The 26607-nt window shown below is 38.2% G+C and overlaps 1 protein-coding gene across 4 annotated transcripts in view; it reads right to left on the bottom strand.

The window, feature by feature from the left end:
- The window catches only part of GALNT13 (polypeptide N-acetylgalactosaminyltransferase 13), a 555106-nt gene extending 531799 nt beyond the window's left edge, over positions 1-23307 (bottom strand). For 3 of the 4 annotated variants that reach the window (XM_066345193.1, XM_066345194.1, XM_066345191.1), the window contains exon 1: positions 23072-23307. The gene's annotated coding sequence lies outside the window, so the exon portion shown is untranslated. Of the gene's footprint in view, positions 1-22961 lie in introns of all 4 variants that reach the window. The other variant, XM_066345192.1, reaches the window with a different exon arrangement.
- Positions 23308-26607: the final 3300 nt, after the last annotated feature.

The raw sequence follows: 26607 nt of genomic DNA, 5'->3' as shown, positions 1-26607 counted from the left end.
CTGCCATCAGGGTCTTAAAAGGTTCGGTTGAGTGGTTTCCAGAAAACAGCAGACTCATAAAATCTCTTATGGCATAAATTCCTTTCCATTCAAAAAATTTAAACCATCTATTTTGTGTATAGTTGTTCAAGTAAAGAAATACATATCTGCTAAACTAAAAATTAAAAATGAATTGATGGCCCTGGCCGGTTGGCTCAGCGGTAGAGCGTCGGCCTGGCGTGCAGGGGACCCGGGTTCGATTCCCAGCCAGGGCACATAGGAGAGGCGCCCATTTGCTTCTCCACCCCCACCCCCTCCTTCCTCCCTGTCTCTCTCTTCCCCTCCCGCAGCCAAGGCTCCATTGGAGCAAAGATGGCCCGAGCGCTGGGGATGGCTCCTTGGCCTCTGCCCCAGGCGCTAGAGTGGCTCTGGTTGCGGCAGAGCGACGCCCCGGAGGGGCAGAGCATCGCCCCCTGGTGGGCAGAGCATCGCCCCTGGTGGGCGTGCCGGGTGGATCCCGGTCGGGCGCTTGCGGGAGTCTGTCTGACTGTCTCTCCCCATTTCCAGCTTCAGAAAAAAAAAAAGAAGAAAAAAAAAAAGAAAAAAAGAAAAAGGAGTTGATAATAATCTTATGATAATTTCAACAGTGGAAGATATGACAAATCAGAATCTCCTGAATACTGCACACAATTTAAATATAATCCTTCTCAAGTCCATTAGACAACTTGTACCAGTGCATAATTCCATATCTGGTCTACTCCATGATAAAATGCCTAGGTACTGCCTTGACCAAGATCCAGCACCCCCTGACACTTGATTTCTAACAGTGTGTACACACAGTAGACAGTGTCTACATTGTGGTATTCCCTAATTGAAACTGCTTCATTATCCCTCTTCCATATTCATTCAGTTGGGGAGAAGTTGAGACCCATTTCCTAACTCAAGTGGGTTCTCCAGAAATTTCTTTGTTCCCCTTTTTTTTCATTGAATGTTTAGAGCTGGCAAAGTGTTCCAACGTCCACCAAGCTCTCTATATAAAGTGTTTTCTCCTTCATCACCTACTGTACTTCTATCTAACTGAAGAGAAATGAAAACATATTGATTCCTTCCTCCTCTGAGATAGAGTTTTACTTAACACACTTTACCCCATCCTCAGCAAACAGACACTGAAGCATGGAATATTTTACATCCTTCACATCATTATTTTCTAGTCTCTGTAGAAATTTACCTTTTCCTTTACATATCCCTCTCTTTTGACTCCTTCCCTTTCCATGAAACTATTCTAAGAACTAATTAGAGATACAAGCAATTATTTATGTTCAGAGTTGTTTATAATATTTATAATTGTAAATCCTAAAAAGCAACTGAAGTGCCTAACAATTAGGACCAACTAAATAAGTTGTGATTTGCACAGCTGATATGATGTCATGTAGTCTGAAAACTCAGGATTCAGATAGCATTTATTTCCATGTAAAGTTTTCCATCTATATTTTTAAAGCAATATTCTTTCTCAAATAACATGAATAAAGTAACCTTTATGCAAATAGTTATAAATATATACATATATATTTACATATATACATTATGGATAAAATTCAGAAAGATTGCCGGCCCTGGCCGGTTGGCTCAGTGGTAGAGCGTCGGCCTGGCGTGCAGAAGTCCCAGGTTCGATTCCCGGCCAGGGCACACAGGAGAAGCGCCCATCTGCTTCTCCACCCCTCCCCCTCTCCTTCCTCTCTGTCTCTCTCTTCCCCTCCCGCAGCTGAGGCTCCATTGGAGCAAAGATGGCCCCGGCGCTGAGGATGGCTCTGTGGCCTCTGCCTCAGGTGCTAGAGTAGCTCTGGTTGCAACAGATCGACGTCCTGGATGAGCAGAGCATCGCCCCCTGGTGGGCGTGCTGGGTGGATCCCAGTTGGGCGCATGCGGGAGTCTGTCTGCCTCCCCATTTCCAGCTTCAGAAAAATACAAAAAAAAACCAAACAAACAAAAAAACAAAACAAAAAAAAATTCAGAAAGATTGGAGGACTATACAACAAAGTTAATTATCTCTGAATGATGGAAAAATATTAATTTCTATTTTTATACTTTTCTTAATTTTGCAAATCTGTTGTAAATATATATATATATATATATATATATATATATATATATATATATATATATATATATATACAGACACACATATATATCATGTTATAATCCAAAAACCAGAATAAAAAGTTTAAACATCAGAGAAAACAAAAAGGAACATAATATACAAATAAGAATAAAATAAACAGCTGTAAATTAGGCAAAACTTGAGTATTAAAAGAACTGGAAAGTAGTATAGATAAAACTGGAATATATTTATGCAAGAAATTGTCAAAAATTAATAAAATATGATTCCTGTTTTGCTGTGGCTAACCCTGTCAGTGGCCCCACACCAATGTCTACTCTGTCCTCCCTTAGTTGCTAAGTGCACTTTGATACTCCTTGGCCCTTGCCAGCCCAAACAGCTGGAACTCTAGCAGCTGTTTTGAGTGCATAAGTCTTAGGAAAGCCACAAGGATCCAAGATACCTGGTGACATTATAAAACCATCATATCAGGCTTTGACTAACAACATCAAGACTTCATATTTTGTGAGGAAAAAATAAAACAGCAATTTCTTTAGGCTAAAGGACATAATATAATACTAACACATTCTGTACCTAAAGTTCATCACATATTTACAACACACGTTCAATTGGACCCCTGAACTTCTTTAAATTGTTCTTCAGTTTAAGTTTGACTTGATATATGAACCCTAATATTTGGCAATAGATATGCTGGTCAAGTAATCATTAAATCCATGACAAAGAAACTTATGTATCACTTAGAAATGGTGTTCAGTGTATAGCCAGAGTGATCAACATTTCTGCTTTCTTCATATGGAATGTCACTGTTTCAATTTATGTTTGTATTTGCTTCTGAGAATAAGTTAAAGTTGATTGGAATTGCATCCTCTACTGCACCACTCAAATATATGGTGTGCTTGGCTGTACATTCCAAAGATAGCGTCAACAGCTCCCATCCCACATATTCTTCTGCATTGTGACCCTAACATTCACTAGTCAACAGATAAAGCTATGTCTTTATTTCCTGGAATCTGAGCAAACCCTAGGACTCATCTCACCAAGATAATATTGTGGAAGCAATATCATACCAGTTCGGAGAATAGCCTTAAACTGGCCTGGCACCTTCCATTTCCTGATTTGTAGAGCCCTCACTGCTTTGTCAAAAGTGAGGGCTACTCTGCAGAAGAGAGAGGGCATGTCGAGGAGCAGTGAGACATCACACATGTGGGTAAAGAAACCATACTGGACATTCAGTTCACCCACCCTGTAGATTACTCCTGTCCTAGCCACCACCTAATGGCACCTGCCTGAGAGACACCAAATGAAGGTCTCCAAGCTAATCATGATAAACCCTCCAGAACTATCAGAGATTAAAATAAATTGCTACTTTAAGTAACTAATTTTCAGGATAATTTCTTCCATAGTAGTAAAATAATCAGAAAAATCTGACCATCCTATAGCCTAAAATCTAGAAGAATAATGCAATAATCTGGCACCTTTTATTTACTTAAGTTTCTGAAATTATATATGAACACATAGTGGCACAAATGTGGGTTGTTTGCATGGTAATCAAACTCTATTTTTATCTCTGTGTCTACCTCTATCTATGCAAATTATCTTATGCCCAAGTAAAATGGTTTACAATGATTTTTCTGGCTAGTTACTGATATGTATACTAACACAGATATGTACGTAACACAGATATGATATATATACATATACACATATAACATATACATGTTACACACAGTATACTTGAGAGCCATTCATCATGTAATATGGAATACAGAGCAGAAACCTGAATGCTGTTCCTATGTGAAGAACTGTCAATGTAAAAAGCAGTTTAAATTTGTTTCCCATGTTCCCCCAAAGCAGAACTAAGAACAATAAAACCAATGAGGAAAGTTACAGGAATCAAATTTAAGCTTGGTACAAGGTAAACCAGCTCTCTTATTGTGAAGTGCCAAAATAAGACTTTTTTTAGAGTTGCCCTAATAAAAGGGCAAAGGAAGAGTTCCAGAAGTTGAGCGTCCACTGTCCAGGAATGCTGAAAGAGGCTTCAAGTACTAGCTGCTGGCTGGAATTACATGGTTTTTGTACACTCTTTTGAACCCCCAGTTTTGATGAATTTATGGTGATTATCTTTGGAATAGATATACTAATATTCTTTTATACCCACCATATTCCAGAAAAAGATACCAGGAGAATCACACAAGTTCATTCAATAAACATCATTCACTTCACCCAATGAATCACTATTTAGTACTTTTTCAAGACATTTATTAAATGACTAGCTATATTATGGACTTTGTTAGATTTCAGGGAAATAATAAAAAAAAATGTGATGTCTCCATTGTAAAAAAGCTTACAATTTAAAATGAGAGGCCGACAGGACACAACTAAACATCGTGATGATGTGATATAAGTAAGGAACTGCAATAGCAACAAAGTGCTATGGAAACAGAAAAAAATAAAACATTCTGCCTTTGAGATGTGGGGAAATACTTTGAAAAAGGGTATCACTAGAGCTGACTCTTGTAATGAAGAGAGAGGTAATTCAAGGCTGAAAATCAGTATGAGCAAAAAAACAGAGTCATGGACATTTTTGACATATCCAGATAATGAAGAAATAACTCCCATAAATACAATACCAGATGGAATGAAAAGATGAGATATGAGGCAGCAAAGATTATTTGGGACAGATTTCTATGAAGGCTCTTCAATGATATGCTCAAGAATTTAAAAATTAAACTGTGGATCTTTCAACAGTTTTTACAAGCAGGAGTTACATGCTGTAACTGTATTTAGAGACCCCTCTATTGGTAATGTGGAGTATGTAACAGACTACACAATGTGGGCTAGCTGTATTTTAGAGAAGCACGTCAGTATTGGGTATACACTCGGCACAACCATGACCGAGGGCAGGTGGGGTGACGGAGCAGCCCTCAAGATCCTTTCCAATCTTAAATTCTGTGACTTATGTCCCTTGTGAAGCATAGAGTTCCAGACAAATTCTTATAAATGATAGAGGTGGCAGGACTCTTGGGTCACTCTGCTGAAAATCATAAAGACATTGCTGTTTCAAACACTCAATGAGCTTGACAAAAAGTATATAAGGTGCACAACCTTTGACTAGCTGACAATGCAATCTGAGAGGAAAAAAATCACAAGGAAGACATTAATACAGCATGATGAAAAGACATATTCAACTATCCAACTGGGAAAAGCAGATAAAAATTTGACTGACCTAAATCCTTTTTGGCCTGCATCATTTTCCGCAGTAGCATCTACTGCTTTGGAAGGCCCAGGGGACTTATCTGTACATGTGAATCTAATTAAATGAATGTAGTAAGGACTTAATCATGTATGGCATTTTGCTAGGTACAGCACAAAAAGAACTGGGTTAAGCTGCCTTCTTGGACTTCATAATCTACAAAATACAGATACATGTGAAAATATATCTATAATTTAGGAAGACAGATGAAAGGTTTCATTAAACTCCAGGAACAAGCCAAAATATATGCTTCATGAGCATCAATAAATGGGACAACTTCCTGATTAGTCCATTTCAAGGAGAAACACAGCCAAAGGTCAGAGAATAAATGCCAGTGACCAAATGTCACTCCTGAGACAGGAAGAGAAAAGGAAAACTCTTCCCTATTCCGGTTTAACAGCACTGGAAGCCAAGATCCGCGAAGCAGTCCCAGGTGCAATGTGCTGCAGAGGGCAGAGGGAGGAAGCACAGGCCCGACACAGCACAACACCAATGTGAGGGTACAAGCTCCTTTCCTTTCCCTCCTTCCTTCATGTTGTTGGTGTAGGTGTTAGGCCACTCCAGTGAACACGTTTGGCCTTGAAGAGGGAGAGCTATTTGTTGGTGCAGGCAAAAAGGAAAAATATAAAATTTCTAATAAATAGAATGCACAAACCTAGATTGAGAAAGTAACGTGAAAAAGTTAAAAATTGGGGTGCAGTGTATATTTTCTCCCAGAGACTAATACGGGGTGTGTGACATCAGAATTCTTAAGTCCTCTGAATGACTTGCTTGATGGCAGTCAGCCAAGCATACCATCAGATCAGAATTCTAGATATTAAAGAACCTCACCATCCTTCAAGCCCTTGCACCACAGTGAATAAACACGTTTTCCTATAAAATACATGAATAACACAGTATGAACATGTCTGTTAAAAAGCAGAGAAGTGAAAGTAAAAATTCAACAAGACAACATGTAGTAAAATGTGCTCGTGACTCATAAGTTTCTAATACTGTTCATATAGAAAGATGACATTTATATGTGTTTATGGTATACAGAGCCCTTTCTTAACAGAAAAGTGTGGCCTTATGAAAGTCTGTAGCCCTATTTTACAGATGACTTGCATCTCTGAAGGAGGAAATAATCCTCAGAAGCAGGAATGAGAAAATGATGTCTGTGATAGTATGAGAAGTGGAGAGAGCAGAGACCTGACAGAAAGCAAGCAGCAGTGCAAGACACACAGAATGGAGGATTATGCCTAGTGGATCCCCAGGGTGTTAGAATTGCAAAATCACTCCCTGCTGCGGGAGGCGAACATGAACCCATTGCGGAAAACCCATTCGCTAGTGTGTACCCTTGAAGGAAGGCTGGAGGTGCCTGATCTTGCATTTACATAGTACCTTAAACTAAGATCCCAAAACCACTGGCCAGACTTCTTTCTTTTTTTTCAGAGACAGAGAGAGAGTCAGAGAGAGGGATAGATAGATACAGACAGACAGGAATGGAAAGAGTTGAGAAGCATCAATCATCAGTTTTTCGTTGTGACACTTTAGTTGTTCATTGATTGCTTTCTCATATGTGCCTTGACTGTGGGCCTTCAGCAGACCGAGTAACCCCTTGCTCGAACCAGCGACCTTGGGTCCAAGCTGGTGGGCTTTGCTTAAACCAGATGAGCCTGTGCTCAAGCTGATGACCTCACAGGGTCTCAAACCTGGGTCCTCTGCATCCCAGTCTGATGCTCTATCTACTGTGCCGCCACCTGGTCAGGCCAGACTTCTTAATTATATGTGCTGGCTGCTTAAGCAGGAATCATTTCATTCACCAGTAAAGTATGAAAATGTGACAACATTTTATTGGCCCACAATTTTATATATTAAGTTATTATGAGATATAAACATATGGCTAATTAAAAGCAGATGAGTATTTATAAAATTATAGTAAAATACAGATGCACATATTACAATTTGATGAAAGTAACAAATTTTTCCATGGCAAGTACTAAATACATATATGATTTAAAAATAAATGGACAGAAAATAACATCATTTTAAAATGATCAAATGTAGTAGTTATAAGGTGTTAGTGAGTAAAGGCATGAAAAGTTTGAAGGTTGGCTAAATACTCAAACTACTGAATTAAACCTAAGGTAGAAGTTACATTGAAAGTCAGGTTTTAGACAGTGAAGTTAAAAAATGTTGAACTAAAACTTAATTGGGTCCAACAAAAGGTCAAAGCAAACCTTATAGTTACTAAAGCAACTGAAAGTTAAAAATGAATTTGATCATAAAATAAGAACAGTAACTTATTTAGCTTGAGGATGCCCAACCACAAAATAGTACAGGTCTGAGCTTAAAAATACCAAGGGGTTTCACTGAGCATAATACTCTCCAGGTCCATCCACGCCGTCCCAAGAAGTAAGACTTCCCTCTTTTTATGACTGAATTTTATGACTGGAATTGTACACTTGAAACTTATATAATTTTATTTAATCAATGTCATCCCGACAAGTTCAATTAAAAATATCCAGGGAACCCTGGATAACTCAATTTTCAGTAGATGCCCTTTAGAAAACACACACACACACACACACTCACACACACACACACACACACACACACACACAGTGGGCATCAGCCCTACCCTATGGCAGGAAACAGTACATATCCTTGATTTAATGTTAGTAAAAAATGTATTGCAAAATCAATCATATTGCTAAATCTTTATATATTTTGGTTTTATATTTATAAAGATGATGCATATTTTTTGTGAGTTACTAACTTTTAAATCACTTGTTAAATAAAATGAAAACTATTCACAAAGGAAGCTTACAAGGTTAATTATAAGAGACTATCACACTATAAAATCATTACAGGTGGTGTGATATTTTGGCAGATAGATGCAATAATACAAGAAAATCAATCGTCTGTAACTTAATGTAACCTTGCCTGAATATGGATAACCTCATGTGTGGTTCACAGACAAAACAAGAGTTATTACTTCATTTTAGATATTTCTCAGGTAAAAATTCCTTCAGGTAGAGTTGTTAAAGCTTTTTTTTAAAATCACTTTTATATTTAAGTGGCACACAACTTCAGGATGAGAGTCAACAGAAATATATACATAGCAAATGAAAGCCAGGGGCCAAATATTACTTCATGCAGCACTAGAAAATTGTTTGGGTTATTTAAATAATTTTATTACATGTAATATGTAAGGTATTTTTAAAGACAGATAAAATATATGCATTATTTAATCACCTATAAAGCCACTTTTTATGTAATAATCTCTTATAAAACATACATTAGCCCTTCATTCTTTAAAATCGCTATTCTATATTACTGAACATATTTTTGGAGTTGAGGAAGTAGTTGTCACATTAAACAATCTTGGTACAGTTCAGCAGTCTGGAAATGATTCAGAATAAATAAAAAACAGCACAATGCATCATTAGGTTCCCACCAGCATTTATTAATTTATGTATAATTATCATTTGTACAAATTATTGTGAAGTAACTGACAAACTATCAATGTTCAAAACAACATATTTTCCTCACATGATAAGAAAAGAGAATTGGAATTTAAATATTTCTAAATGAAAAATCAACTACAATTTGTTATTTCAAATTATGTATTCATCTGAAAAAAACAGAAAATCATTAAACACAACTAGATATTACATACTAAAAATAAAGTCTGTGTCTCTAAACAAAAAATATTATTTCATTTTTTTTCATTCAGGAGTAAGGCTAAGATGACAATATGTTTTAAAGTTTTTACTATTTTTCACATTCACAGACACAAAAAAGCACTCTCCTTTTAATTTCCCTCCAGATTATCCAATAAAAAATTAACATGGTCTAAACTGATCAAAAATTTAAGAGGAAAATGGAAGATGGCTCCATTTATCCAAGAACACCTAACAAAAATCAGCAGAGACATTGGAATTTTCCAAATAATATTAAAGAGTATAGAAGAAGCTTACTACCCTTTTTCTAAGCTAGATCACTTTCTGCAAAGTAGCGTTTCAGTGTTAAGCATTATGTACAATTTGTACACCATTATGATAAAATACTTATCATGATATGATATACCCTCCCCTTCATGCATTTACCTTTTCGTCTCTCTTATATGAGATTTCTAAAAATTACACTAATATGGTTTTATGGTGTTTCTATTTTGCTTGGCTTCAATTCTCCCTCTGACTGCTATTTATTTATTGTCTCCTGGGACCAGACTTTGCAGCTACTTTTTACAATAACTCTTCCATGTCTGAGAATTTTATTCTGAAAATGAGTTAAGCAGGCCAGATTTACTAGGCACGCATCAAACCAAATGCCAGTAGAGTGTCCTGGAAGAGAGATGCGTTAATAATAGCCAGCGTTTGTTAAGCACTTGCTAAGTTCCAAGCACAATAATGAGTACATTACATATAAATATATTGTCACCTCAACTCTCATGAAAAGCTAGTAAAGAGGTCAGTATTATTAGGAGGATGAAAATAAGTGTCTAGTTCTTGGTATTGTGAGAACTTAAGAGCTAATCTTATGTAAACCACCTAAAAGAAACCCTCATGACCATTTAGAGACCTGGGCTGTATTAGTGTTAGATGCTATTATTACTACTCCCATTTTAAAGATGAGGTAACTAAATTCCATAGAGGCTATGTAAGTGCGCTTTGTCATTCTGCTAATAACTGGATGAAGTCAGAATTTTTGAACTTCATTTATACCAGTACCACAATCTTACATTTGTGTCTTTAACACAGCCATGTTCCACTGCCTCCTCCAAACTTGAGCTCCTGAATTATTTTAAATCTTAGAATCAAGGGATATTTCATACACTAAAGGTTCTAATAATAAATTGCCAAGAACTTCATCTTGAAAGGAAATTTGATGAACCCTTGATTCTTCAAAACAGGTGACATACAGGACAGAAGACCTCTAACTGTTCTGGAGTCCCCATCCAAAACCCAGATTACTCAGAAAATGGTTAAAGGAGGTGACCCAGGAGATTGTAATCACTGCCTGTCAACAGAAACCAGATAGTCATAGCTTTAAAGAACACCTTATTGTTTTTCTCATTTCAGAATCAGCTATCATTTTATATCATAAAAATACTAAAATTAACATTATCAATTAAAAGGATTTTTCTTTCTCAACTTTCCACAATAGCTTTGCATTGCACATATCCCAAACTATGAGGTAAAACTAGAAAACTTCCTCACTCTTCTCCCCCTCCCCCTCTCTCTCTACCTCTCTCTCCTACTACACATTTCCTTGCAGTGTGCTGAATTGTTGAAAGATGCTAAAGTAGCCCTGGCTGTTAGAGCAGTATAGAGCATCATCCTGCAGCACAGAGACTGCCAGCTGGATCCCAATGTCACCAGCTCGATGCTGAGGGCACTGGCTAGACCTCAAGATCAGTAGTCCAAGCCCTGGTCAGAGCACCTATGAGAAGCAACCAATAAATGCACAACTGCATGGAACAAGTTGATGCTTCTCTCTCTCAAAAAAAAATAAAGATGCTAAAGCATACACACACACACCCCACTTGTGGGACCCATCTGTGTTCTTACATTCATTAGGAATAACTAACATCTTGATTAGCTATGAAATTCAAATGTTAGCCCAAACAATAAGAAGCAATGAGAACTTTAGGGGCAGCTTTCAATCTATGATGACAATATCCTCACATCTGTCTAATGTTGAAATGGCCATTCTTTATCAATTCTTCTGTGAATCTGCAGACATATCATGTAATCACAGTAACTGGTATAACTTAACAACACAAAGGACTATAAAATTTATCATCTTTATCTAGAAACTACTATAAATTTTTAAATTATTGTTCAGCATTTAAAATGTATTGTTTAATATATCCAGGAAAACAGAGGATGAATGGAGATAGAACCTTTTAAAAAATCATTTGGTAATGCTTTAAAATATTTTTTAAGAAAATTAGGCCTTGGGTAATTTAAAATACAGTAACCCTATTTGGGAAATGATTTATTACAGATTAATAAAACTAAAGTTTCATGATTCTGATTTGAGTGGTCAATTCAGTTAAACAAAAGGATCAAGAGATAAAGAACAAAGACCATTGCTAAAAGGCAATTAACACCATTGGTCAAAAACAGAGTTTGAGTAAGATATGGTATGATTTCACTTTTATGTAGAAACACACACAAATAAACAAACAAAATATAAATATATTCATAGACACAGGGAACAAACTGATGGTTGCCAGATGGGAGCGGAATGAGTTAAAGGGCGAGGAAAATGAAATCAAGTAGTATAAACTTCCACTTATGAAATAAGACAAGTGGACGTAATGCATAGCATAGGGAATATAGTCAATAATATTGTAATAAATATTTATGGTATGAGATAGTATCAGACTTATCATGGTGATCACTTGTTAAGGTATATAAACATCTAATCACTATATTGTACTGGTTCTGAAAGTAATATTATATGTGAATTAAATTACAATTAAAAATAAGAAAAGAATCCTGAATCAGTCTTTATATATATCATACTTAGAAAACTCACAGTTCATTTTCAAAGAAAATAATAGTCCTGTCTTTATAAAATAAATAAACACGAGGATATAGAGTGATACAGGGTATTTTTCATACAAGTTTCCTCATTTTAAAGATAAGATAGATTCAAAGAACTTAAATGATATGCTATAGAATTTATTAATGGCTTTGCCAGACCCAGAATCCAATTCTTTCCTCTTAGCCTCATAATCTTTAAAATACTGTAGGGGATGACTGCTACTGTGTTTAGTGACAAAAGTTCCAAATATTTGCTTCTTTATATAGTGTAGTCCCCTTCCCCAAAGAACATCAGTTCCTTTCCCCAGAGAGCATCATCTTTGATTGTTTAATTGTTCATTCACTCTGCAGCAGAGGTCTTAATTCAAATGTCTTTATAGACCAGGGTAATTCAACAGAGTGACTGGAATCCGTGAAACTCTGGAGAGTATATAACCACATAAGAAACCATATTTTTAAAAAATCTGATTAAAGCATACTTTAACCAAACAAACGGACCCAAAGTATTTTAGATATTTTGTAAGTTACCTCACTTACCACATTCCCCATTCCTATACCGTTCTTCTTAATATAGTCATTATTACTCCTCTTGATTATCTTTTGAACTTGAAGGAATATATGGTCACTGTTGTTTCTTTTATAAACTAGAGTTACTATCTCTTAGCCGATTTTATAAAACGCTAATCTTACAATTCCTATCCTTTCTTTCTGGTTTCTCCAACCCCCACACCTAATTCCCAACCTCTACTGTTTACTGTGAAATTATTGTCATTCTTAAAAATACCAGCATTCTGTTCTATAGTCATAATTATCTTCTACATTTTATCTAAAGATTGATACTAAAAGTTGAAAATCAGTAAGCACAATTTTTATTATTATTTCTTGAACACTAAATGTATAATGAGCCCATTTTATTCCAATGCCTTCCACCAGCCAGAGATCTCCATTATTTTACACTAACCCTGCTCCTGATTGAAGCGATATGAATCATCCTCTAGTACTGCTTCATAGCTATCAAGCCATGTCTTTCTCCTGGTTATATTTTCCTGGGGTTTGAACTCAAGTAAATATGTATGACAGGTTATGTTTGAAGAACATTTCTTTATTCCTTATAGGTCTGAAAATGTCTTTATTTTACCCTATTCAGGAGAAAATTTAGATAAAGATATGTCTCAATCCTTCCTCTTAAAATACTCATCTGTTTGAAAGCAATTCCATTGATCTAGAAAAGTTAACCTTAAAACACAAAATGAAGAAAACTCAAGAACAAACAAAATTATGAGTGTTGTATATGACCACAGTCATGGAGGCAATAATGATGTTCAGACTGATTTAAACAAGGGTCTCTAGTAAAAAAAAAAAAATGCTAACTGTACATCTACACATATCTTTAAGGTATACAGGGTAAACGTAATACTACTGACTTCTTGTTTCTGAAATGCTTTATAGGCTATCCTTTTTGTGGGGAAGGAAAAAACTGATTAAGATTCTCAAAAGAAAAAGATTTATTGAAGTTCAGAATTGTTTAATGAGATAGCTGCAAATATATTTGTGGAGGTTATTTTCCTTACAAAAGGAATGGAAATGATGCATACATGTTATCCCACTTGAATTAGAATTTTATATAGATAATAAGAATTTGTGCATTGTAAAAGCAAAATGGGCCCATTGTTGTCTGCTACAGCAAATGAAGTGTCTCCTAACTGGCAATTCAATGTGTTAATTCAACTGCACCATCCAATTACCTACGATTCATCTCAACTTAGTGCACAAAAATAAAACTCTTTAAAATCTGTGACAAGTCTGCTTTAGGTTTACCAAACAGGGAAACCACTATCCTGAAGTCAGGGAATAGGAGCCACAGAAAATAAATTATAAAAATTATTCATTACGATCTAGCTGTAGAAACACAAAGAATTTCTGACATGAAGTCAACAGCCTAGAGTTATTAATGAAACACATATTGGATGTTTTATAAGGAAAATCTGACGAAGGGATATGAGAACTGCCTGGCAACTAGAACTGGCATCCCCTCAAATACATAGCATTCCCTTGGAGCCATGGGTCTGCCAACTGGACTGACCACAGGGCCCAAGCCCACAATTCTAAAAGAAGACAAAGGTAATGAGATGCGAATTTAGCATCCCCTGTCTCCTGTTAAATGACCCAAATGCAAGAGCTAAAGCATCTGCCTTTTACCATTCGGAGACTAACTGATGAAATAAACAGAAGCTTTTTTCTATTTACCTTTTTTTTTTTTTTTTTACAGAATCAAGACAACTAGTAGGTAATCCAGTACTGTAACATGAGGATTTATTAAACCACTGACGGTAGACAGTTTAAAGTAGACAGAACCACGAAGACAAAAGAAAGAAAGGGAGGAGGAACAAGGAAAGATACGGGAGAAAAAAAAAAGAGTACTGGGAAATGATAAACAGTGTTTAAGTTTAAAGAAAATAGAGGTACATTGAAAATCCATAGGTTTTGGGTAAAATCTGAATCATGATCAGAAACAGGTTGCTTTCTAATATTTTTCAAGATAAATAACTTACAGCTTGGGCAAAAGTAGGTTTACAGTTGCAAATATACAAAACAATTTATTTTTGTATTATTATTTATTAATTGTTGTATTATTGCCATACATACTATAAACCTACTTCTGCCCTACCCTCTATAATTCCATTTGAGATTGAACTCTCAAAGGAATCCAAGAAATATGTGCCTTGAGGATTCAGAAAAATAGGAAGAACTTGCTGTGAAAAAAAGAGAAAAGAGTGTACTGTTTTGAAACTAGGTTAGCCAGTAATCCCAGGACCCTTCACTTGATTACAAAATATAAAAATAGAATTGTTTTTAAGTGCATATTTTTATTTAAAAAATTAACAGGTGGAGTGACTCATCTAATTCAAATAATTCACATAATCTAATCAAATAGTCAATATAAAATAATATTTATTTTTTTAAAAGTTAAATAACAGTTTAATTAAAACACCAACTTAGCAGATTAAACAAAAACATTAAGTAGCCAAAAGTTGCTGAAAATCAACCAAAGACCAGGAGTAAGGCAAAAATGCATCTCATCAAAGGTGGATAATTCGGTTCTTTACAGATTACCAGTGACTACAAATTATTACAGATATTTTAGCATATAAAACGCTTATAAAATACTTGAGAAATAAAAATTTCTGTAGGATTTCCCCAATCTTTTCATAGATATATGTACTTCCTAATGTAATATAGAAAATTTATCATAATATTACCAAAAAAAAGGTATTTTTGATTCGGACAGCTACAGATATAGATTTTAGTTATATATTAAAGTCTATATATAGAAATCTTACTTATGGATCTTAAAACGTTTTATTCCCGTCTGCCCCACTAAATGTTAACTCTTTCTCGTTGTTGTTGTTGTTGTTTGGTTGGTTTTCTTTGGGGCACGTGGGGTCTGCAAGTAACCAGAGACAATAATCCACTAGAAGAGCACCACTCTGGTTTTTTCCATGTTTACTATCCCTTTCATAATTCACTTTCCTTCTTAATCTGGTACATGACTTCTAAAAGGGAAATATTTTTGTTTTCAACTCCAGAGTCTAAGTTAGGTTTTCCTCCTTTAATTTTACAGGTAAAATTTACTCAGAAAATGAAACATAAAAACTGAAATTCCCTTTTCAATTCTGCTACTTTGAGCTTTTTGTCCCAAAGCAGGTCATTTTAATAGTCATTTCATCAAAATAGCATAGACCTTTCTTTCCCTGCTGTTTATCAGTTTACTCTGGACAACTTACCTAACCTTTATGTGTGTCTTAATTTCCTCATCTATAAAGTGGCAGCACTAATAAAACCTACTTTTGGAAGTTGTTACGATGAAATGAATCAATATCTATAAAGCACTCTAAATGGCATCCAGAACACAGTAACATCTACATTTGTTAAATAAATACAAATAATAAGTGAATCTGAAAAATTATGTACTAGATCAGTTCCTCCGGAAATGTTTATAAAGATATATTCAGTGGGCCTATCCCAGGCAAATGAGAATCTGTATCAATGGGACCAGACAACCTATATGAAAAAAAAAAAAATTCAAAAATCTCTTTAGGTAATCTCAATTTACAAACTGGTCTGTCAGCAGTGACATTCAACAATCTAGCCACATTTCACACACCCTGCCATCACTCTTTTCCTCTTCAATGGCCACAAAAGTCACTGTCCAAAGCAACTTGTGACTTAATAGCATCAGTTTTACAGAAGCAGTTAGAAGTTTAGCTTTAGAATTTTCTTTCTTACCTAAAGCAAAACGGTTTGTCCTCACCAAGGCAAAGAAAGAAGTCAAAAAAGAGAAAGGAACACCTGATCTCTAAAGGTTGAGACCTCTGGTTCGGGGAAAGGACAGAACAGTAAATTGAGACATGAACCTCGTGTGTTTGCCCAGCACTCATTCCTAGTCCCAGGACATAGACTGGCACTACCTTAGTAACAGTGGTTCATGGTTACCTAGCAGGAAGGAACAAGTCACCTCCAATCCTCTAATCCTTTCTACAAACATTGAAGTAGTCAACTGAGGCTAGAGCAATTGCTAGCATCTTTCCTAGGTCCAAATTTATTGCCCTGAACTGTAACTACAAAGAGAATGGAATAGTTACAGGGCTTATGTGTCTTTAAGTCATGAATATATGACCATGTTGGTCTGTGCTATGGGGGTGCATGGGGTTATGGTAGCTTAGGCTAACAAGGATTCCCATTCACAGTTTATAGAATGTGGTGAAATGAATTACCAATACTGTGATGACATTTTCATCTGTATTTATTAAATTAGAAAAATAAGTGCAGTGTAGAAAAATGCACAGGAAGCTAAATTTATTTTAAGAACCACATATTGAGATTCAGCTGCACCATCTTAGTTGGTATTAAAATGTCTGCTCTTTTACAAAATGATGGTGATATAGCTAGACTTTGTAAATCATTCTTACCGCGCAAAAGAAAATGTTCCCATGGAGGGTGGCACTCAGTTTTTTTTTTTTTAATTTCTTAGTCAGTAAAATGTCAGCCTGAGAACCACTGGAGCACTGGCCCAGAGACAGAAAGAACTGATGTGATCCCTGGCCCTACAACACAATACCCGGGTGATTTTGAGCAACTGAGTCCTCACTTATAAAATGGGATAGTAATACTACTTACTACTCCTATGGTTATGAGGATAAAATCATAAAATGTGGTCAGTCCTGTCAGAGGTTTGTTTACCCACAGTACAATTACAAAGTAAGCATCCAATAAATTTTAGTCATTTTATCAATTTAAAACTAAATTAACCATACTAACTCCCTCATAAATAAATTAAAAAGATTATGCTTTCATGTCTCCTTATTTCCAAGTATTTTGTCCCATTTTTCCTACACAAAACTAATGTTAGTATTGCATCAGGGTCTTGATAGTCATATAAATCTCATCCTCTGCATATAAAACCAATTATATAATAAAAAACTCAAGAGGAAATTAAGTCAGTTATTGTGCTTCTGGTCTACAGGAAGATAATCCTCCCATATGTCAAAATCCATTTTGTTCACAACAAAGAGGTTATGTGCTTGGAGTATCAAGGCGATTAATATTAGACAAAAGATTAAGTTGATATTTACTAATATCTCTGAGGTGTAATTTGGGTGATTTTGAATATGTAGGTTGTGCTTTAAATTCTTCTTTCTGTTTACAGTGGCTATTCAGCTCATGCATTATGTTCACTAAAGTGCCAACCAGCAGTTTAATCATACTCTTCCCTATAATGTTCTACAAGAGCTTAATAGGACTTAAATGACAATTCAATGTACTTTAATGTACCAAACAGATTCCCAATTAATTCCACATCAAGTTAAAACCCTGATATGCTATATCTTAAGACAGTTGCCATCTATCTTAACAGTAAGTACGTCTAAAAAATACAAAAGAAATCTCAATATTTAACAATCTGTTTAATTTTTTTCTCATAACAGGAAATATGATCACAGTATGTTCATATCTATGATAAAATTGTCACTACTTTCTCTAGATCCTTCTCAAGTTATGTTAGGAGGATTAACCTTAATATGGGACAACTTTTGAAAACTGATGTTTTGCATCTTGCTTTAGTTCTATTGTACAGGTTGAGCAATTAGAGTAGGGTAAACATTAGGAGAGAAACTAATAGTTCATATAATAATTACGTGAACATTTGAGTGAAGATGAGCCTTTAATGGAAAGACGTGTCCCTAACTTAACTTACATTTTGAATGGTAGGCCCCAGCCAACTTTTAATAATCTGTAGTAGTTCCTTTTAAAAATTAAGAATTTCAGCTTAAATAAATAAATTTTGAGACAAACTAAGAAAATAAAATTGGAAAACATAGCTAAAAATATAATTTAGCTAATGCCTTAACAAGGGACATTAGGACATACATTAAACAAAAAAAATGTCTTTAGCCACCTTTAGTTATTTCTTGGTAATTAAGATAAAATCTATTAAATATTTTATTATAAATATCCTACATTGAAAACATACACGTAAATCTAAACCTGAATCAAGGGGAAATAAGTGTAAAATAAATAAGATCTGTTTAATTTATATTTTGCTCACAAAAAAATTTCTTATAATGCTCCAACTGAACTAATGTGTGTATTCATTTTCACAAATTTCTTTGAATTCTCTAAATTTAACAATGGAAAACTAGACTCTTCAAAAACACATGTAACTAGGCCCTGGCCGGTTGGCTCAGCGGTAGAGCGTCGGCCTAGCATGTGGAGGACCTGGGTTCGATTCCCGGCCAGGGCACACAGGAGAAGCGCCCATTTGCTTCTCCACCCCTCCGCCGCGCTTTCCTCTCTGTCTCTCTCTTCCCCTCCCGCAGCCAAGGCTCCATTGGAGCAAAGATGACCCAGGCGCTGGGGATGGCTCTGTGGCCTCTGCCTCAGGCACTTGAGTGGCTCTGGTCGCAACATGGCCATGCCCAGGATGGGCAGAGCATCGCCCCCTGGTGGGCAGAGCATTGCCCCATGGTGGGCGTGCCAGGTGGATCCCGGTGGGGCGCATGCGGGAGTCTGTCTGACTGTCTCTCCCTGTTTCCAGCTTCAGAAAAATGGAAAAAACAAAAACAAAAAACATGTAACTAATTAAATGGCAGGAGTCTAATCTGTTAAAATAAATGGTTCATCAGCAGTGTCAAATCTGTAAATGTGACTTACGTGTTCAAACATATGCTTAGTGTATTGGTGGGGGGGGGGCAATAAGTTAAGAAATGTCTTAGTAGACACTGGCCAGCTGGCTCAGGGTTAGAGTGTCCACCCAGCAAGTGGATGTACCAGGTTTGAGTCCTACCTGGTCAGGGCACACAAGAGAAGCGACTGATTCTTTACCCATCTCCCTCCCCTCTCTCTCTCTCTCTCTCTCTCTCTCTCTCTCTGCCCCCCCTCAGCCAAATAAATAAATAAATATCTTGTTATAAATCAACAGCTACAATATGAGCACATACACTTAATTTTTGATTGGATATTTCATATGCATTCATTCTGATGATAAAAGTAGAAGGATTTAAAACAATAGTCCAGTTAATTTTTTTAATAATTAGGCCATTACTTAATAAGGCCACCCATTTCAAAATAATGATCCTGTTGGATTTTATTAAGATGTCTTTAGATTCCTACGACTGATAGTGACACATTCCCAAGAAGGTGATGTATTAAAAGGCAGTCAAAATTGGTTGTTTACTGCAAAAGGTGCCACTTGAGAATGTGACGTCTAAGAAGGCACGTTAGTTAAAGAACAGAATGCATTTTCTTAAAGCACAAGGAACAGTTATCATACACAAGCAGTAATGTTATTTATCACTTATATTGGGACTGTACTAATACTTTACTCTCAGTCATTTCCTTTACCTTTCTTGTTATTCAGAAATATCAACAGTCTCTTCATTTGCCCAACCAGAAATAGTAAAAACACTCATCTGCTTGTTCTCTCACCTTCTTCCTAAAATGACAAAGTTTTAAAAAGCTGCAAAATCTCTATTACAAGGCAATGTTCCTGTTACAACTAGCACTTCTAAAGATCAAGTTGGCAAAATGGAAACATTATATTTCACTGACATAACTGTTTAACCTGAAATTAATGCACATTAAGTTAAAAAGTTAAATGTATCTCAATACTCTTAGTGGTAAGAAATCAGAGCATATCTCAACCAATCTACATCAGAATTTCACTTTTACTACCTCTTCACTATTTTCAAATACAAAAAAAAAAAATGGGTAGAGTACCAGGTGATTTATAAATAATATTTTTAAGGCAAAATTGCCTTGAACATGATCTTGAATAATACTTGTGGCAAATCTCAAACTGTTTTAAGAGGTGACTACCAAATCAGCAAGATCATTGTATCAAGAGGCATTACATTTCCAAGTACTTTGGCAAATTCTCCTATCCATGTAGTACCACACCTTTCATATATATTTAAAGCAGTAAGAAAACCAATAAATTATTTAAGGTAAATGATACAGTTTACAGATCAATCTATAGACCCCAAATATTTTAAGCTGATACATTTGTTCTTTGAGAGAGAATTTTTCACTTTTTAAAAACCACACAAAAGTATTCACCTACAAATGATGTCAAGTGCTCGTTTACTTTCAGGTAGTAAGATTGAAAAATGCCAACATCAGTCTCTAAACTCATTTCTTCTGTTTTGCAATGATTGTTAAAGAACATCAGCCAAGTTGACCTGCACAGAGGGCAAATTCAAGCAGTGACCAAGCTAAAAAGACACAGAGGACTCATGTTTCATTCAACATCCCTTCTACTAGTCCTCTATTCTCATTCATAAAAAGGCTAAATGAAACAGGGGGAAAAAAGGAAGCAGAATTCAACTTCTTGTATGTAGGCTCATAAGCATAGCTGGATAGCTTTAAAGTCTATAATCAGCTGCATGATAATCAACAAGTTTTAATTATTTACTAATTTTGCCACATTGAGCTGGGATCTGCATATTTGACACACAGTAGGTCCCATTCTGGACTCTGGGATCCAGAATTAACGTACACCAACAGTCCTGTACTTTGGAAAAGCATTCTTTGCTTTCTCCCTAAACCTGACCTGAGACAAGGTGCCTTGCAAGCCCTGGAATGAGATTAGTATCACAGAAATAGCAAATAAAAAGCATTTATTTATACAAGCAGGAGCGGCCAAGGAAAATTCTCAGTAGAGCTGAAGATGGGCAGGGGCATAAGAAAAAGATGTGAAATCATAGTTTGTGGCAAACAAACAGTGTGGAGAAATGCACTTTTCTTCTGTTCAAAGCCAGCCTTCGCCCATGAAAAATTCCTCAAATCTATACATCTCTGAAGTCACTCAAACAAGGTTTCAATATTAAGGTTCTAATTTTGCAGGAGATCAGGCAAATGATTAGTAATGCAATATGAAAGTCAAGATGAGGAAAGGAAATGATGGGCAAAAAGGCAAGAAGAACAATCAGGGAAGGTGAGAGGTCCCAAGTCAGTTACCAATAGGTTGACCTTACTTTTCAATATTCTCAAACCAGCAGATTTCTTTAACACTAGAGGGCATGAATGCAAACACACACACACACACACACACACACACACACACACTCACTCAAACACACGCAAACACACAAGAGGGGGTAGCAACCTTGAGCAAAGGCAGCCTTCCTATAAAGTCAACGATTTGAGGGACCCGAGGAAACACGAAATTTCCAGGGGCAGACAAGTGTCTTTGGCCCTGCAAGTAAAATCTCTGTGCTGTGTTTCTAGGAGGAGTGACCGCGGTCTCTCCCAAGAAAACCGCTCAGGGATTGAGTGCCAGGGCAGTTTAAAACAGGCAGTCCCCCAATACTCCTCTCCTCCGCTAGTAACACCTTTGCCTCACAAAAGCTCCCCAGCCTTTGGAGATTAGTTTCCCCCGTATCTCTAAGCTCCTGGGTTTGCCTGCCCACTGTCTCTTCCTTTGTGGCTGCCGGTAAAGGCTGGAGATAAAGACTCTCCACCTGGAAATTCAACTGATTTTAGCCAACGAACAGGGTAGAGGCGCCCGCAGCTTTCGCTGTCCAAACCAGCAGCCTCCGTGCGCTCGGGCTGGCAGCAGCGCAGCGCCCTCGAAACCCCGGAGGAGAGACTGGCCCTTACGCCCCTCAACTTCACAACCCAGAAAATTGCAGGCTGCTTTCACCCCGCAGCCCTTCTGACTCCCAGCAGGGAGGTCTCTGTAACTGAAGGTGCCCAGAAGGTGGGCCAGGGTGTGTTCCCCTGGCCAGGGCGCCTCGGAATCTGGAAGCTAGTGTTCGGGAGGATGAGGCAGGACAAATTAGAAAGGTAGCTAGAGATAGGCAGCGAAAGGCAGAAAGGGAGAAAATAACGGCAAGACGGAGAGACAAGCTGAAGAGAGAATAATAGGGACACAGAGACATCCCAAGAAAGACGGAGAAAGAGAATGAAAAAGAAACAAGGGCACCCGTGGGCTGGAGAGTCAGAGAAAGAAACTGAGTCAGACAGAGAGACACACAGACACAATGAAAGGCAGGGGGCATTGAAAGAGGCAAAGGGAGGCAGAAAGGGAGAAAGGCAACCGTCGGGGAAGACACCCAAGATCCAGAACGTCCCTGATGTAGGGCGGTGAAAGCACTCGTGCAGCCGCAGCCAGTGGCCCGCAGCTGGTGAGAGAAAGTTGCCTCGGTGGGAAGGCCGAGCCGCCCCTTGGCCGAGCGTCACCAAGACGCCGAGGGTGGCCAGCGCCCCCCAGATCCGCGGAGTACCTGAGAAAACAGGGTAGAGGACGGACGGCGGCACAAAGTTCCGCGACTCTTGGTCCTCCCTCCGCACCTGCAGCGGCGGAAGACCGCGCTCGGAGACTCGGAAAGCCGCTACGTCCGGTCCGCCCGCGCCCCTGCCCGGGACCGGTCGGGGCGCTGAGCTCCGCGGCGCGCCATGCGCCGCAGGACTTTGCGGCGCCCACCCGGGCACTCCGGCCGCCCGGAGAGGGAGGAGGGACTCGCCCCGACAATTACAAGGAAGAGGGGGGAAGAGAGGAAGCACGAGAGACGGAGACCTGCTATCGCGGCCAAGGATCCCGCGAAGAGGGAAAGGCGGTCCCCGCACGGAATGCAGCCTCCGACCCAGCCCGGCAGGAGCCGGCGGGCGCGCCGAGCCTGCGCTCACCTGGAACCTGGGCCGGCTGCGAGGGCGGCGTGCAGCCCGGCTCCCGCCTGCGCCTCCCGGGTCACACTTCCCCGCAAGCAGAGCGAGCGGACTCCGGCCTCGGCCAGCCCCAGAGAGGCGCCCGCATAGCGCGGCGCGGGCCAGAGGACTCCGCGAGTGCGGCGAGAGCAGGCGCCGAGGCCAAGGAGGCGCAGGAAGGCGGGCGAGGGCTCCTAGCACATTGTCACCTCGGCAGAGCCGCCGCCGCCGCCGCCGCCGCCGCCGCCTGGTCACTTCGCCCCCGGCCCCCGCCCCCTCCCACCCGAGCCCGCTCCCTCCAGCCCCTCCTCCTCGCGCGGCCCCTCCCCCTCCCCGCGGACCCAGCCGGGAGGCCTCTCACAGGGCTAGTATCATTTACGTAACCAGCACCCCAGCCCTCAGCCCTCCCTCCCCGCTCTGCTCCTCCCCGGGCTGGGGCGGCGCGCGCTGAACTCGCTCCAGCTGCTCCAGGAGCCGCGGCTCGAGCGCTGTGCACAAGTCCCGCGATACTTGGCAGGCACAGCCGCGGAAAGCAGCCGTGGGGTCGGCTCCTTTCCTCCGAGAGCGCCCCGCGCCCCGGGCCGCCCAGGCGCCCCACGGTGGGAAAGCTGGTTTGCACCAGCAAAGCCCAGTGCAAGGATGTACTGGGATCCGGACTGCCCTCGGGTGAGCTCGGGCTACCGCACCCCAGCCGTCGGCTCTGCAGTGGAGAGATGCTGCGGGGAATTTGAGGTTTCGGCGCTCTGGAGCAGAAAGGACAGAGAATAGTTTGGCCTCTTGTCCATTACACTTCACTGTGCCCAGATCCTAGCGATCTGGTTGGTAAGGGACTGGGAAAGCAAAGCGCTTCCTTGTGCTCTTAAATTTTTTAGAAAGAGGTCAAGTAAAAAGTAGATCTTCACATTACTTTTCAGTGAAGAGAACATGTCTTTAACACAGAAAGCCAAAGTACCCGAATGCTTGCATTTCAAAAGTTAATGGGCAGTCGTTTCTAAGTAAGGTAAACAAGGAGTGTAGCAGAAAGGCATGGCACTGAGTTATCTGTAAGGATTGTAGAACAGTGTGTGCCTGTCACGAAGCACAGACTTAAGACTGAAAGTATTAGCATCAGAAGACTTGGGACCTATCCCCCACTGCCATGTGGGAGGGGGGATTGCTTCTAGGAAGTTGGGATTGCTGAACTCAAGTACCCTTTTGTCCTTTATCACTTTCGCCTCTTGGTTAGTTTTGGCCCTTGGCTTTCTTCATTCTTAGTTTTCCTGTTTGGAAGAGGGAGTAAAGTAAGGCTGTTTTCCTTCTTTCACAGTGTCACGCCAACCTCTTAGTTCATTTGGCAAAACTGGGGGTGGCTATAATAACTACTTCAAAAATATTAAGAGCCATATTGTACACACATTATTAATTATAATTATTATTTCAGAGAGATCATTGATATTCATAAAAGGCAATTTCTAGAGATGTTATCCTTATATCTTTTCATGAATCAGTTATCATCTAAATAGGTATAATTACTATTTAATATTTCTGCCTACATTGTCCATTCTTGCCACCTCTTCCCATTATCAATTATGGAGCATTTACCAGAGGTGCTTTCTGTGCATGCGTCAGGACACAGGGTGCCACTCCTAACACCAGGGAGATTCTGCAGTTTCTCTCTATCACTCCTTCTTGTAAGTTACATTTCTGGCATCAGGCTGCTCAACTCTGCATGGCAAATTGAGAAAAGCTAAGGACCAGCAAGTAAATTATTTGGATTCTAATCATGGCACAGCCACTAAGTAGAAGTATATACTTTGAAAAATATAATATCCCATCCTTAAGTTCTTCATCTCTAAAAAAAAAAGAAAAGAAAATAGCAATACCATTTTGCTATCTTTGTAGTAATATTTAATTAAATTTGTGACCACAAGATATTGATATTACCTCAAAATAGCTTGCTGGGAATTACAGTATTAGCTTTTGCTTTAAAACACAGTATCCCAAAACTCAGTGGCCTAAAACAATATGCTAAATTTATAATTTCTCAAGGTTTTGTGGATTATCTGGGTAATTTTCTGCTCTGATTGGCTCAGTTTAGGCTGAATAATCTAGGATAGCCTCGATCACTTGTCTACTGGTTGGCAATCTAATTGGAGGGAGAGCTCAACTGGGATGGCTTGTCTTTGTTCAACTTTATCTCTCATCCTTCTGTAGACTAGCTTTATCTTCTTGATAGTTGCAGGATTTCAAAAAGCAGCAATGGAGTACAAGCTCAATTTAGAGCACTTTTCAAGGTCTGTCACACATTTGCCAATGTCACATTAGCCCAAGGAAGTTACCTGGCCATGCCCAGATTCAAAAGTGGATTAATCTTTTCAACATCTTGAATGGAAAAACTGAAAAATCATATTACAAATAGGAATGCACACACAAATGGGAACCACTTGAGCCCATTTTTATAATCTACCATAGGTTCTCTGTAATTACTAGAAAATAAAAAATTTCTTATAGTGAATAAATCTGATAAACATTATCTTAACCAAATGATCAATATAAAAGTCACCAATAATAGGACCAGATGATATCATGAGCCTCATGATGTAATGCACTAATAAGTACACAATAAAATTTATTTAGTATTCTAAAGGAAAAAATGTTATGCATAATTGACTGTAATTATAAGGAAGCAAAAGACATTTAAATTGAGAGAAATGCCATAAAGTATCTTCTCTGTACCTGTCAAAAATATCAGTCTGATGAAAGTCAAAGAAAGTCTGAGGAACTTTTCCAGAATAGAGGAAATTAAAAAGACATGACAACTCAATGCAATGTGTGATCCAGAATTGGATACTGGGATGGAAAAATAAATACATATATCTATAAAGGACATTATTAGGACAATTAGTATAATATGAAGTAAGTCTATAATATCTATAGGTCTATTATTTATGTTAAATTGCATTTAGGTTTATATCAACATTAAATATCATAATTTTGATTATTTTATTGTGATTAATAAAATATTTGGGGGGATAAAAAGGGCATAGTGGCTTCATTTTACTCACAATGGTTTCACAAAAATATCTCTAGAGAGAATGATGAAGGAAATATGAAAATTTTTTTTAATATTTATTTATTCATTTTAGAGGAGAGAAAGAGAGAGGTTGAGAGAGATAGAGAGAGAGAAGGGGGGAGGAACAGGAAGCTTCAACTACCATATGTGCCTTGACGGGGCAAGCCCAGGGTTTTGAACCGACAACCTCAGCATTCCAGGTCAACGCTTTATCCACTGCGCCACCACAGGTCAGGCTGAAAAATTTTTAACTGATAAATGTTGGTGAAGAGTATATGGGACTTTCTTGTAGTAATTTTACAACATTTTTACACTTGAATTAATTTTTTTAATGAGAATAAATAATTTTTGCTTATCTCATAAGAAGATTAAATGCAATAAATTATGTAGATGAGTGTTGAAATTAATAAAAATTTATATTGTACTTTTTTTCAAATATAAAGCTAAGAATTTATAGTTAATTAGT

Source organism: Saccopteryx leptura, chromosome 7, assembly GCF_036850995.1.
Source record: "Saccopteryx leptura isolate mSacLep1 chromosome 7, mSacLep1_pri_phased_curated, whole genome shotgun sequence".
Taxonomy (NCBI): domain Eukaryota; kingdom Metazoa; phylum Chordata; class Mammalia; order Chiroptera; family Emballonuridae; genus Saccopteryx; species Saccopteryx leptura.
The sequence above is the reverse complement of the archived record's forward strand: the minus strand, read 5'-3'. Positions and strand labels throughout refer to the sequence as shown.